The 15396-nt window shown below is 47.5% G+C and overlaps 6 non-coding genes across 6 annotated transcripts; all 6 read right to left on the reverse strand.

Annotated features, from left to right (window-relative positions):
• Window positions 1-52: 52 nt before the first annotated feature.
• TRNAC-GCA (transfer RNA cysteine (anticodon GCA)) lies at window positions 53-124 on the reverse strand. The gene has a single exon. It is a non-coding gene; the product is annotated as a tRNA-Cys (tRNA).
• Window positions 125-5092: 4968 nt separating this feature from the next.
• On the reverse strand, window positions 5093-5164 carry TRNAC-GCA (transfer RNA cysteine (anticodon GCA)). Its single transcript has one exon. It is a non-coding gene; the product is annotated as a tRNA-Cys (tRNA).
• A 4968-nt stretch (window positions 5165-10132) lies between these two features.
• TRNAC-GCA (transfer RNA cysteine (anticodon GCA)) lies at window positions 10133-10204 on the reverse strand. Its single transcript has one exon. It is a non-coding gene; the product is annotated as a tRNA-Cys (tRNA).
• A 78-nt stretch (window positions 10205-10282) lies between these two features.
• TRNAC-GCA (transfer RNA cysteine (anticodon GCA)) lies at window positions 10283-10354 on the reverse strand. Its single transcript has one exon. It is a non-coding gene; the product is annotated as a tRNA-Cys (tRNA).
• Window positions 10355-10432: 78 nt separating this feature from the next.
• On the reverse strand, window positions 10433-10504 carry TRNAC-GCA (transfer RNA cysteine (anticodon GCA)). Its single transcript has one exon. It is a non-coding gene; the product is annotated as a tRNA-Cys (tRNA).
• A 1919-nt stretch (window positions 10505-12423) lies between these two features.
• Window positions 12424-12495, reverse strand: TRNAC-GCA (transfer RNA cysteine (anticodon GCA)). Its single transcript has one exon. It is a non-coding gene; the product is annotated as a tRNA-Cys (tRNA).
• Between the last annotated feature and the right edge of the window lie 2901 nt (window positions 12496-15396).

Below are 15396 nucleotides of genomic sequence, written 5' to 3' on the forward strand. Positions count from 1 at the left end.
GCACCCATAATTGTTATAAAAGTAAGAGCAGAAAACAAGATAAAAGCTAAAAAGGGGGCACCCGGGTTTGAACCGGGGACCTCTCGATCTGCAGTCGAATGCTGTACCACTGAGCTATACCCCCTTTTTTTTTATTTATTACCGGTTTTCAATATAACATCGCACATATGAATTTCACACTCATGACACAAATGCAAGCCTTTTGCAAGAGGAAAAGGAAGGCAAGAAACAAAAAAGCGCAACGAAGCCGTCCATCCGCATAGGACTGACGTTGTCAAATTAAAACTCCTTCATGACTGTCAGAGGTTCGAGCCTCGACAGCCAATCCGGAACACACTCTTGCATTTTCTGCATTTCAATATATACTGACATACACTCTCTGAAATATATACGCGCTGGCCGAGCGTCGACGTCAGAATGGTACCCGGCCATGCGAGCTCGCCATATAGAGTGGAGGGCGTTCAACATAATAAAATCATACGGTACTCAGTCTTCATCTTTAATTGGCAGATACCTGATCCCTTGGGGGCCCACCGGTAACTCCTTTTTCAGCGTTCGCTTTAAAACGTCCCATAAGAAAACCGCCGCCCAGCAATGCAAGAAAACATGATCAATGGTCTCCGGCTTCTGACAGATCAAACAGTGGCATCCCCACGGCACAAGACAGCCTCGTTCTTCCACAAAAGTCTTCACAGAGAGCGTTCCTGTGTTGAGCTTAAAAAAGAAGGTTTTAACCCCTGGTGGCACCTGCATTCGTTTCACCCGTTTAAGGACGTCTTGTCCTGGCCCTCCACTGTATATGGCTCTGTATAACGGCACTGGGAACACAATGTCGCACACATCTTTATACAGTGTTTTCCTTTTCACCTGACACAGATAATCGTTTTAAAAACGAACTGAAAGGAAACGCACACTTTCGGCCACTTCCGTAAAATAACCACGCAGTGTTCCGGTCATGCTTGCCGTACTAACAACATATGCAGGCAGTGCGTCGCTCAACCTGAGCTGACATACTGTGCGCAAAAAAGGATCGCGCACTTCGCGAAAAAACAAAAAGCGGTTGACAAGCTGTCGAACAAAAAGATGCGCCAAGCCCAGCCCCCCTTCCTTCACGTGCCTGAACAGATTTGTTCGGCTACTCCTTTCCCAGGTAGAGCCCCAGATAAAAACCGCGAACACTCTGTGCAGCTTTTGCACGTTTACTCTTGAACAGTACATCGTTTGCATGACGTACCACAACTTCGTAATAAAAAACATGTTACACACCGTTGCCTTAGCGAAAATGGACAGGTTGATGCCTTTCCACCTTTCTGCTTTTTCTCTAGTTTATTTTGTTTGGTTCATCCAGTATTCGTCGTTATTTTTGTAACTGTCCATGGGAACACCTAGATACTTGGTCGGGGTTTTCATCCAGTTCACATTTGCAAAATTGTCCGGGGCGGAAGACCACTCTCCGTGCCACAAACCGAGGGACTTCCCCCAGTTCACTCTACTGCCCGTCACACCACAAAAACTTTTCACTACGCTTATCGTTTCCGTTACACTTTGTTTGCTTGTACAACACACTGCGATGTCATCTGCATATGCCAAGAGCTTGATTTGTGTTGCTGCCAAGCTATACCCGCGTATTTGCTCATTCTCAGTTATTGCCAAACACATAGTTTCTATGTAAATGTCAAACAAAAGGGGACTGAGAGGGCAGCCCTGACGCACAGAACGCATGACGTTAATGGGGGCCCCCAATGATTTATTCACAATTAAGCGTGTTGTGCAGTTCTGGTACGCCAACGCCACTCCCTCAGCGATGATGGAACCAATATTAACGTGATCCAAAATGGCAAACAAAATACCATGCGAGACACAATCAAAGGCTTTCTCGAGGTCGAGCTGAAGCTCTGCGACTCCGCCCAAGGTGACGTCGCAGCACTCGAGCACGCACCGCATCGTGTGAATATTCAAAAAAATCGACCTTCCTTTGATCCCACACGTTTGGTGATCTGAGACAATTTCCTTTATTACACTTTGAAGTCTGGCTGCCAAAACCTTCATGAAAATTTTATAATCTACATTGGTTAGAGATATCGGCCTGTAAGATGTCACTAGCCTAAGTTTCTCCACTTGATCACTCTTAGGGAGGAGTACGGTATGCGCTTTGCCAAAAGAAGGTGGCAAAGCTTTGTTCTCATACGCATCATTAAACAGCTGTGTTAGTAGCGGTGACAGTTCCTTCTTGAAAGCTTTATATAAACAAGCGCCCAGGCCGTCAGGTCCTGGTGATTTGCCTTGATTCAAATCATCAATTGCCTTTTCAACTTCGCTTTCTGTTATTTTCTCTTCTAATCGTTCTTTTGTGTCGTCACTCAATCGCGGCATGCGACCGAGGAAGACCTTTTTGAACTCGTCTACATTCGTTTCTTGAAACGCAAAAAGGGACTGGCAATACTCGAAAAACGCTTGGCCTATACTCTTACTGTCGTCGGCAATTGTGCCATCCCATAGAATCCTATCGACGTGATTCCTTCGACCTTGCGCTTTTTCAAGTCCAAGCGCCCTTTTAGTGGGCATCTCTCCACCTACTAACGCATTTGCTCTTGCGCGCACAATCGCTCCTTGGTACCGTTCTTTGTCGAACTGTTCGATTTTTTCTTTAATGGTTCGCACATCTTGTTTATACGCCCCTGGCTCTTCGCACTCAAGCGCTATCAGCTGCCTAAGTGTCTTTCGCAAGCACCTTTCTTTCATTTCCTTCTCATACTTTAAACAGCTCGATCTTTCACAGGCTTTCATTTTTACGTTTTGTTTGAACCCTTCCCATTTCTCTGCTGTTGTTTGACTATTTTCCTCACGAACCCCTAACGGCCTCATGTACTGCCTCTACAAATGGTTGGTCTTTTAGTAGTAAGGCGTTCATTTTCCATAGGTCCCAATTAAAAGATTCTCTCTTCCTCTCCGTGCCTATGTTACATTTCACCAAGCAGTGATCTGAGAACGATACTGGTGCCACAGAATAACTATGGCACTTTGGAATCATGTCTTGCGTTATGTACATGCGGTCTAACCTCGCGTGACTAATACCTTGAAATCGCGTGTACATTACTTCCCGCTCCCCCTCCAGACACTCGCAAACATCGTCCAGTTCATTTTCACTGATTAGTTTAGTCAACACACTGCTGCTTCTGTCACGAACACCGGCATTATTGGCTCTATCCCGAGCACTCAAAACACAATTAAAATCCCCAAACAAAATCATGCACTTATTGCTGCTAATATACTGAAAAAGGTTCTCAAAAAATAAGGTGCGCTCTTCTACAGAATTCGGCGCATATATGCACATGACTCGAAATTCAATTTCACGTTAAACAAAATCACAATAAACAATCCTTCCGGACTGACATGAAAATATACTTTGAACAAGGTCAGGCAACTTCTTTACAAACAGAACACAACCGGCGGACGTCCCTACCGCGTGACTCACGACCGCATAATATCTAGTCGTGAAACGCCGCACCATGCTCCCGGTCTCCTCCTCTCCGTCAACCTTGGTCTCCTGGACGGCTAGTACGTCTATGTCTTCGTCAGTGACCAACCGTAGGACCTGACTTTGCTTACGACTAGCCGCCAACCCTCTCACGTTTAATGTGGCGATACTAAGTGACGGTAAGAGAGCCATCTTAACTAAGAAAGAAAGTAAGCCCGGAGCATGGTGCTTACCCCTCACGACTAGCCCTCGGCTAGCCGCCTCCGGGACCTTCCGGCTCGCTGGCGTTGGTCGCCGTCACCACTTTGACAGCAGGTTTTTTTTCAGGCGGAATATTAGGTTTTGGCTTGAAGCCCATCCGCCTCCCATGAGGCGCCTTCGGCGGTGGCCCCTCGTTGGTGCTGGTTGCACTACCGTCCCGGTCCTTGGTCGCGTCGTGGGGGCGCTTGACTGGGGCACCGAGAGTTGCAGTCTGCTCACCGTCGTTGGTGTCCTCATCCTGCAGCATTGCTGTCGTGTCATCATCGGGTGCCTCGTCGTTAACGCCCCCCGCAGCATGACCCACTGAAGACAGGACCTGTACCGTTTTGCTCGTCTTCTCGCCAGCCTCAGCCACCGTGCCTTCTGCGCCGACGGTGGATGTCCCACTGACTGTCGCTGTCGGAACCAGGTCTCCGGTTCCTTTGGCGGCGTCCTCCGTCTCGACCACGTCCATAACGTGCTCTGCAGCAACGTCACTCGCTGCTGGCCCTGGCATGGCTGCATACGATTTGACGCAGTCAGCATCAACGTGGCCGAAACGCCTGCATCTTGAACAGCGGGGAACTTTACAATCTCGGCTGACGTGTCCCGTGCATTGGCAGCGCAGACACTGCATGGGCCTTCCGGGAACGACCACCAATGCTAGCTCTCCGCCGACGCGCACCTGATGAGACAGGTCTTCCAGTTTTACGCCGCTGTTCAGCTTCAGGAGCACAGTCCGGGTAGTAGAGGTCTTGTCTCCCATGCCTTGGACACGCCACCGCTCTCGGCTCACCTCTTCCACCTTGCCAAATGTTGCGAACGCTGTCCGGATGTCCTCATCGGAAACGCCGTGCAGCAGCCAGTGAAGCCTAAGCTTCACCTGCTGGTCTTGTGGGTCAACAATGACGCACCGTCGTCCCTTCACTTGCATTTCCTTCATGGCCAGCAGGAGTTTTGTGGCAGTCGCATCATTGAGAGTCACCGCCCAGACGTGGTTAATCTGGTACGCCCCTATGCATACCACGTCAGGTAGCAGGCCCGTCGGCAATAGGGCGGCCCTTAAGTCTTCAACCTTGTAAGGTCTCGCACGTACATCCCCGTGTAAAAACACGGTGTTGATCGTTACTCGTCCTTTCGGCAGTTGCGGCAAAATAAACGGGTACTCCTTGTCTTCGTCGGTAAGCCTGTTTCCGCGGCCAAAAGTGGCCGCTGTCGCTGCTCCACTGGAGCCCATGATTCTGCGGACCGCTCAGCTCGGCTGCCGGAAGCAGAATGCTACCACTGAGCTATGCCCCCGAATAAGAGCTCCCAACGAGAAGTGCCCGCCAATAATTGCTATAAAATAAGTGGAGAACAGAAAAAAAGCTGTAAAGGGGGCACCCGGGTTTGAACAGGGGACCTCTCGATCTGCAGTCGAATGCTCTACCACTGAGCTATACCCCCCCCCTCTTTTTTTTATTGCGGGTCTTCGACATTGTACAGAGCACATAATACAGAACAAAATTACAATGCACAATTAACAAATACAAAACATTTTGAAAGAACATACATGCCATCAGTCCTATAAGTACTGGCGTTGTCTAATTAAAATTCTTTCAGTGCTGTCAGAGGTTCTATCCTCGACAGCCATTCGGGTACACATTCTTCTATTTTCTTTATTTCAATGGAACGAGACATGCTTTCGCGGAAATACGTACGCGCAGGCCTAGCGTCCGGGTCGCAGTAGTACCCAGACATCCTTGCACGCCATAAACTATGGAGGCCCTTGAGCATTATTAGGTCGAAGGGAACCCCGTCGTCATTCGTTACCGCTAAGTACCTGATGCCATGCGGACTTAACGGTAACTCCTTCTTCATTGTTCTTTGTAGGACATCCCAGAAGAACACTCCGGCCCAGCAATGCAAAAAGACATGGTCTATTGTTTCTGGTTGCTTGCAAATCAAGTAGTGCGAGCCCCAGGGTACAAGAAAGCCACGTTCTTCCATGAATGTCTTCACTGAGAGTGTTCCTGTGTGTAATTTAAAAAAGAATGTCTTTACCCCAGTAGGCACCCCCATATTTTTCACTCGCTTAAGGACATCCAGAACTGATCTTCCACTGTATAGCGCTCTGTACAATGGCACTGGAAATACAATATCGCAAATATCTTTATACAATGTTTTCCTTTTAACGTTACATAAATACTCAAAAGAAAAACGCACAGAAAGAAAGCGCACACTATCTGCAACTTCTTTAAGATAGCCACGAAGCGTTCCGGGCATACTATCTGTACTAACAATAAGTGCCGGCAAAGCACCTCTCAACCTGAGTTGGCATACAGTGCGCAGAAACGGATCGCGCACATCCCGAAAAAACAAAAACCTGTTCACAAGCTGGCGTACAAAAAGATGCGCCAAGCCCAGCCCCCCTTTCTTCACGTGCCGGAACAGATTGGTTCGGCTACTCCTTTCCCAGGTAGAGCCCCAGATAAAAACTGCGAACACTCTGTGCAACTTTTGCACGTTTACCCTTGAACAGTACAACGTTTGCATGACGTACCACAACTTCGTAATAAAAAACATGTTACACACACTTGCTTTTGCGAAAATCGACAGGTTGATGCCTTTCCACCTGTCTGCTTTTTCTCTTGTTTCTTTTGCTTGGTTCGTCCAGTATTCGTCGCTATTTTTGTAACTGCCTATGGGGACACCTAAGTACTTGGTCGGGGTTTTTATCCAGCTCACATTTGCAAAATGGTCCGGGGCCGAAGACCACTCTCCGTGCCACAAACCGAGGGACTTTCCCCAGTTCACTCTACTGCCCGTCACATCACAAAAATTTTTCACTACCCTTATTGTTTCCGTCACACTTTCTTTGCTTGTACAACACACCGCGATGTCATCTGCATATGCCAAGAGCTTGATTTGTGTGGCTGCCAAGCTATACTCGCGTATTTGCTCATTCTCAGTTATTGCCAAACACATAGTTTCTATGTAAATGTCAAACAAAAGAGGACTGAGAGGGCAGCCCTGACGCACAGAACGCATGACGTTAATGGGGGCCCCCAATGATTTATTCACAATTAAGCGTGTTGTGCAGTTCTGGTACGCCAACGCCACTCCCTCAGTGATGATGGAACCAACATTAACGTAATCCAAAATGGCAAACAAAATATCATGAGAGACACAATCAAACGCTTTCTCGAGGTCCAGCTGGAGCACCGCGACTCCACCCGAGGTGGCGTCACAGCACTCCAGCACGCACCGCATCGTGTGAATATTCGAAAAAATGGACCTTCCTTTGATACCACACGTTTGGTGATCTGCCACTATGTCATTTATGACGCTTTGAAGTCTGGCAGCCAAAACTTTCATAAAAACCTTATAATCAACATTGGTTAAAGATATTGGCCTGTAAGATGCTACTAGCCTAAGTTTCTCCACTTGGTCACTCTTAGGGATGAGTATGGTATGAGCTTTTCCAAAAGAAGGCGGCAAAGTTTTGTTATCATACGCATCATTAAACAGCTCTGTTAGTAACGGCGACAGTTCTTTCTTAAAAGCTTTATATAAACACGCGCGCAGACCGTCCGGTCCAGGTGATTTGCCTTGGTTCAAATCATCAATCGCCTTTTTCAACTTCACGTTCTGTTATTTTCCATTCCAATCGTTGTTTTGCATAGTCACTCACTCGCGGCATCCGAGATAGAAAGGCCCTTCTGAACTCGTCTATATTCACTTCTTGAAACGCAAAGAGTGACTGATAATACTCTAGAAACGCTCGGCCTATGCTCTTACTATCGTCGGCAACTGTGCCGTTCCATAAAATTCTGTCGACATGATTCCGTCGAGCTTGCGCTTTTTCGAGTCCCAGCGCCCGTTTAGTGGGCGTCTCTCCAGCTACTAATGCATTTGCTCTTGCTCGCACAATCGCACCTTGATACCGTTCCTTGTCAAGCTGCTCGATTTTTTCTTTTATGGCTCCTACATCTTGCTTATACGCCCCAGGCTCTTCGCACTCCAGCGCTATCAGCTGTTTAAGTGTCTTTCGTAAGCCCCTTTCTTTCATTTCCTTCTCAAATCGTAAGCAGCTCGATCTTTCTAAAGCTTTCATTTTTACGTTTTGTTTGAAGTATTCCCATTTCTCTGCTATTGTTTCACTGTTTTCTTCACTTACTTTCCTGACGACCTCACGTACTGCCTCTACAAATGGCTCGTCTTTTAGTAGTAAGGCATTCATTTTCCATAGTTCCCAATTAAAATCTTGTTTCTTCCTCTCCGTGCCTATATGACATTTCACAATGCAGTGATCTGAAAACGATACTGGTGCCACCGAATAACTATGGCACTTTGGAATTATGTCTTGCGATACGTATATGCGGTCTAACCGCGCATGACTACTACCTTGGAATCGTGTGTACATGACTTCCCGCTCCCCCTCCAGGCACTCACAGACATCGTCCAGTTCATTATCACTCATTAGCTTAGTCAACACACTACTGCTTTTATCGTGAATACCAGCATTATTGACTCTATCCCGAGCCCTCAAAACACAATTGAAATCCCCCAACAAAACCATGCACTTATCAGTGCTAATATACTGAAAAACGTTCGCAAAAAACAAAGCGCGTTCTTCCACAGCATTCGGTGCATATATGCACATGACTCTGAATTCCAATTCACGAAAAACAAAATCACAAAAAACGATCTTTCCGGTTTGACATGAAAATACATTTTTAACAACAAGGCCAGGCAACTTCTTAACAAGCAGGACACAACCGGCGGACGTCCCTACCGCATGGCTCACGACCGCATAATATCTAGTCATGAAACGCCGCACCCTGCTCCCGGTCTCCTCCTCTCCGTCAACCTTTGTCTCCTGGACAGCTAGAACGTCTAGGTCTTGGTCAGCGGCCAACCGTAGGACTTGGCTTTGCCTACGCTTGGCCGCCAACCCTCTCACGTTTAGTGTGGCAATAGTAAGCGACGGATTAGGAGCCATTATGAACTAAAGTATGAGATAGACCCGGAGCATGGTGCTTACCTTTCACGACCAGCCCTCGGCTAGCCGCCTCCGGGACCACCAGTCTTCCCGGCGTTATTCTTTTGCTGTGCTTTGTCACCAGGCTTTCTCTCGGGCGGAACATTTGGCTTCGGCTTGAAGACCGACCGCCTCCCAAGAGGCGTCTTCGCTGGGGGCCCGTCACTTGTGCTGGATGCCGCGCTGTCCTTGTCTCCGCCCTCGTCACGGGGACGCTTGGAGGTGGCACCGAGACTAGCCGCCCGGTCCCCGTCGTTTGCATCCTCGCCCTGTTGCATCGCTGACTCAGTCTCCTCGCGTTCGCCTTCATTAGCACCTGCCTTCACAGGGTCTTCGTCCCTCTCGACACGTGCAGGCCCAGTCACCTGCTCAGCACTCTCGACTACCTTGGCTTGAGCGACCTCCGGTACCGTCGCGGCATTTGTCGTCAATGAAGGCACTTGTACACCGGCTCCCTTAGCAGCTTCTTCTGTCTCGACTGCATCCATGACGTGCTCTGCAGCAACATCACTCGCTGCTGGTCCTGTCACGGCCGCGTAAGATTTAACGCAGTCAGCGTCGACGTCGCCGAACCGTCTGCATCTCGAACATCGGAGGACTTTGCAATCACAGCGTACGTGTCCTGTCCCTTGGCAGCGCAGGCACTGCATGGGCCGCCCAGGTACGACCACCAATGCCAGCTCTCCGCCGACGCGGACCTGGTGAGGCAGGTCTTCCACTTTAATGCCGCTTCTCAGCTTCAGTAGCACGGTCCGGGTGGTCGAGGTCTTGTCTCCCGTGCCTTGGACGCGCCAACGCTCCCTGCTCACCTCTTCTACCTTGCCGAAGGTTGTGAATGCCGCCCGGACGTCCTCGTCGGAAACGCCGTACAGCAGCCAGTGAAGCCGGAGTTTCACCTGCTGGTCCTGCGGGTCGACGATGACACATCGACGCCCTTTCACCTGAAGCTCTTTCAGGGCCAGCAGGCGTTTTGTTGCAGCTGCGTCACTGAGGGTCACGGCCCAGACGTGATTGACCTGGTAGGCCCCGAGGCACACAACTTCCGGCAGCAGGCTTGTGGGCGTAAGCGCATCCCGAAAGTTCTCGACCTTGTACGGCCTCGCTCTTACATCACCGTGTAAAAAGACGGTGTTGAGAACAATTCGTCCTTTTGGCAGTTGGGGCAAAATAAACGGGTAGTCCCTTTCGTCGTCGTTGCTGAACCTGTTTCCGCGGCCCAAAGTGACCGCTGTCGCCGCCCCTCTTGAGGCCATGATTCAACGATCCGATCAGCTCGGCTGCCGGAAGCAGAATGCTCCCTGAGCTTTACCTCCGAATAGGAGTTTTCCGCGAGAAGTGCGCACCCATAATTGCTATAAAAATAAGAGCAGAAAATAAGATAAAAGCTGAAAAGGGGGTACCCGGGTTTGAACCGGGGACCTCTCGATCTGCAGTCGAATGCTCTACCACTGAGCTATACCCCCGAATAGTAGTTTTCCGCGAGAAGTGCCCACCCATAATTGCTATAGAAATAAGAGCAGAAAACAAGATAAAAGCTGAAAAGGAGGCACCCGGGTTTGAACCGGGGACCTCTCGATCTGCAGTCGAATGCTCTACCACTGAGCTATACCCCCGAATAGGATTTTTCCGCGAGAAGTGCGCACCCATAATTGCTATAAAAATAAGAGCAAAAAACAAGATAAAAGCTGAAAAGCGGGCACCCGGGGTTGAACCGGGAACCTCTCGATCTGCAGTCGAATGCTCTACCACTGAGCTATACCCCCTTTTTTTTTCTTTATTACCGTTTTCGTGGTACATACAAAATATACACACTTTACAAATGGTAAAAATGCCACCAGTCTTTGGTGTGCACGTGGTTTTAAAACCGTCCAAGTTTAGCAAGCTCGTTCAATAATCTAATCCATTCTGGTTTTTCATTTTGAGCATCGTAGACTTCTTTTAAGTAACAGACACTTTCAATAAAATATTCACGAGTACTTCGAGCATGTACATCCGCATGTCTAACGGCCATGCGCGTGCGCCACAGACTGTGCAACCCTAATAACATAAACATGTCGTAAGGCACTCCTCCTTCGTTTTCCGTTGGGAGAAAACGGATGCCATAGGGTGTCTGCCATAGGCTGCCATAGGGCAAGTCTTTCTCTATAGTTCGCTGCAGGACGTCCCAGTGAAACAAGGCGTCCCAGCAGTCTATGAATATGTGTTCAATTGTTTCTTGCTGATGGCATAGTAAACAGTCTAGAGACCAGGGAATAAAAATACCTCTTTCCTGAAGCCACGGTTTTACTGGTAGTGTATTGGAATGTAGTTGAAAAAAGAAAGACTTTACCGATGGCCTGACCGGCATACGTTTTACCCTTTTCAGCACATTTGTTTCAGTACCTAAACTGAACATAGGTCTGTACAGCGGTACTGGCAGTACTACATCAATTAAATCTTTATACAGACGTTTTTTTTAGGAACGTGCCTGAGGTATTCCATTGAAAAGCGTACCTTCAGAAACCGAAATGCCCATATCACTTCTTTCAGAAATCCGCTCATAGGACCACTGTTGACTACACAACTAGATATAATGAATTCAGGAAGAGCCGTACCTAGTCTCAGTTGCATCACATTAATGAGGAATGGGTCTTTTTGGTCTCTAAGAAACGCAAAACGAAACACTATCTGTTTCAAGAACAGATGTGCCAGTCCAAGCCCTCCTGTTTTGACGGATCGAAATAAATTTGTTCGACTGGTTCGCTCCCACTTTGACCCCCATACATACACTGCCAGTACCCTATGCAAACGCTGAGCGTGCAATCTAGTCATAGACAATGCTTGCAATACATAGCACACTTTTGCAACGGCGAATAAATTACAGACCGTCGCGCGGGCAAACATTGAAAGACTACGGCCACCCCATTTAACTGTTTTTTCTTGCACTTTCTTTGTTTCGTCTTCCCAGAATCCCGCAGTCTCCTTGTAGTGCTCAAGCGGCACCCCAAGATACTTTGTCGGCGCAACGGTCCACTTCACATTCACAAAAATAGGTGGGGTGTTTTCCCATGTTCCATGCCATATTCCTAGGCACTTATCAAAGTTTATGACGCTACCCGTCATTTTACAAAACGATAAAACGTCCGCTACCGCAGTCGCGACACTTTCCTTATCGCTACAAAACAAAGCAATATCATCCGCATATGTTAGCAGTTTTACTTCCGCTGACTGCAAACGAAAACCTGTAATACTGTTGTTATAAATAATTTTTCTGCAGAATGGCTCAAGGTATAACGCAAATAATAAAGGACTTAAAGGGCACCCCTGGCGCCCACTTGAGCGTACGTGAAAGCTCTCACTTACATCCTTATTTATTATAAGATTAGCGGTACAGTTAGCATAACACATCCTAACTCCATATAAAAGCACCAAACCAACATTTACATAATCAAGAACAGCGAAAAGGATATTGTGGGATACACGATCAAACGCTTTTTGTAGGTCAAGCTGCAGCATTGCTACATGCTCGCCCCACGCATCGCAACATTCTAGAATGGTTCGTGCAACATGAATATTTCGGGGGTATAGCTCAGATCAAAGGTAGATCAATCTGAGCTATACCCCCGAATAGGAGTTTTCCGCGAGAAGTGCGCACCCATAATTGCTATAAATATAAGAGCAGAAAACAATATAAAAGCGGAAAAGGGGGCACCCGGGTTTGAACCGGGGACCTCTCGATCTGCAGTCGAATGCTCTACCACTGAGCTATACCCTCTTTTTTTTTTTCCTTTATTGCCAGTCCTCGACATATCACAACACAAATTCCTAAATGATATAAACAAAGACCAAAGAAGCAAAAAGGGATGAATACACCAACGGAACAAGGAACAGTAATATTTACATTCGCTGCCGTCCGCTACTGTGGCACGACGTTGTCGAATTAAAATTCCTTTAGTGCTGTAAGGGGTTCAACCCTCGACAGCCACTCAGGAACAGGCTGTTACATCTTGATCACTTCCACATACCGTTGCATGGATTCACAAAAATACAGACGCGCCGGTCGGGCATCCGGGTCACAATGGTAACCCGCCATTCTTGGCCCGTAAGCATGATCAGGTCGTACGGGAAGCCTTCGTCGTCATATACTGGCAGAAACCTGATTCCGTGGGGATCTATAGGTAGCTCCTTTTTTAGAGTCCTTTGTAACACGTCCCAGAAAAAGACCCCTTCCCAACAGTGGATGAAGACGTGATCTATGCTTTCTGTTTTTTTACATATAAGGCAGTTGGTTCCCCATGGCATGTAGAACCCACGTTGTTCAAGGAAGATTTTAACAAGTACAGTACCAGTGTGTAATTTAAAAAAGAACGATTTAGTGGCTGGTTGAACTGGCATCTTCTTCACCCTTTTCAATACATCTAGGCCTGGGCCTCCACTGTACGGGGCTCTGTACATAGGTACCAGCAAAACACTGTCACATAAATCACGATATAACTTTTTCCGTTTTACACTCCACAAATATGCACTTGAAAAACGAACACGCAAAAAGGAAACACTCTGAACTATTTCCCGAAAGAAACCACGGACTGGTCCTGGCATTATTTCCGTACCTACAACGAATTCGGGAAGTGATCTTGACAGCCTCATTTGGATCACCGTGCGCAGAAATGGGTCGTTTGTATCTCGAAAGAAGGAGAATCTATTCACCAGTTGACGCAAGAAGAGGTGCGCCAACCCCAGACCACCATCCTTCACGCGCCGGAAGAGATTATCTCGGCTACATCGCTCCCAGCTCGATGCCCACACGAATACAGCGAACACGCGGTGCAGTTTCTGCACATTAATACGAGAGCACTGTAGTACCTGCATTACGTACCAGATCTTTGTCACGAGAAACATGTTGCACGCTGTAGCTCTCGCGAATATTGACAAGTAACAGGCGTTCCATCGGTCGGCTTTTTCTTTTAGTTGTTTTGTCCGCTCCTTCCAGTACTCGCTACTGTCCTTGTAGGCATCAAGGGGTGCTCCAAGGTACTTCACTGGCGTCGTGACCCAGTTTACGTTCGAAAAGTGGTCTGGTGTAGACGCCCATCTTCCATGCCAAAACCCCAAACATTTCTGCCAGTTAACGTAGCTGTTAGTGACGTTACCAAACTTTTTGACGATATTCACAGTATTCAATACACTTTGTTTGTCCTTACAGCACACAGCCACATCGTCAGCGTATGCCAGTAGCTTCACTTCTGCTGATTGAAGACTAAACCCCTTAATACATTCATTTTCAATGATGGCCAGACATAGCGTTTCTATGTAGACACAAAACAGGAGTGGACTGAGTGGACAACCCTGGCGAACGGAGCGCTTCACGTTAATGGGGGCCCCCAACATCTGATTAACTATAAGTCTGGTATAGCAGCTCCGGTACGCCATGGTCACCCCTTCAGTGATTATGTGGCCAAAATTAACGTGTTCAAGGATGGTAAGCAATATGTCGTGAGAAACACAATCAAACGCCTTCTCCAAGTCTAGCTGGAGGATGGCTACTGCATCGCACATGGCGTCACAACACTCCAGCATACACTTCATTTTATGGATGTTAGTGAAAATGGTTCTTCCACGAATACCACACGTCTGGTGTGGGCCGACTACTTCCTGAATAACTGACTGGACCCGTCGTGCCAACACCTCCATCAATATTTTGTAGTCGCAGTTAGTAAGCGCTATGGGTCTGTAGGAGGAAAGTTGCTTGAGCTTTTCGGTCTCTTCTGTTTTCGGTATTAGTACTGTATGGGACTGGCCAAAGGATGGTGGAAGTATTTTCAGTTCATATGCTTCATTGAAAACTGCTGTTAACATAGGAGCTAGCTGGCTCTTGAACGATTTGTACCAAGCGGCACAAAGACCGTCTGGACCTGGCGACTTCCCAGGATTCAGGTCTTCGATGGCTTTCATCACTTCATGTTCTGTTAATGGTCGTTCTAAGGTTTCTTTAACCTCACTCGACAGCTGTGGGATTCGTTGCAAAAATAATTTCTTGAAATCGTGCATGTTGACAGGCCTGAATGTAAAAAGTTCTTTGTAATGCTCAAAGAAAGCACGCCCTATATTATTGTTATCCGTTAATACCACCCCTTCATATTCGATAGCCTCAATCTGCTTACGTCTCGAGTGCTTTTTTTCTAACCCCAGTGCTCTTTTCGTTGGCGTTTCCCCGCATGATAGCCTTTCTGCTCTGGCGCGCACTAGCGCACCTCGGAAGCGATCTTCGTCGAATACCTCGAGCTTCTTCTTAACGGCGCGCATATCTTGTTGATAGGCGCCAGGTTGCATGCATTCAAGCTTCGCAAATTTTTCTAGCAATGTTGTTAAATCCTTTTCTCTGGCCTTTTGTTCATATCGCAGTACGCTACTTCTTTCGATTGCCTTCAATTTAATGCTTTGCTTCAGCAACTCCCATTCCTCACCAAATTTCGTAGAACTGTCTGTTCCAAAAGAATTCAGAGTAGCCACTACATTTTCGTTAAAAGTTTCATCCCGTAATAGCTCTGCATTCAATTTCCACAGTTCCCAGACGAACTTGTTTCGTTCTTTCTTCCTGCCCACCGTGCATTTTACCAGGCAGTGGTCAGAATATGATATGGCCGTAACTGTGTAGCACTGGCATTTTTCAACTAAA

Source organism: Dermacentor variabilis, chromosome 1 (assembly GCF_050947875.1).
Source record: "Dermacentor variabilis isolate Ectoservices chromosome 1, ASM5094787v1, whole genome shotgun sequence".
NCBI classification, from domain to species: Eukaryota; Metazoa; Arthropoda; class Arachnida; order Ixodida; family Ixodidae; genus Dermacentor; species Dermacentor variabilis.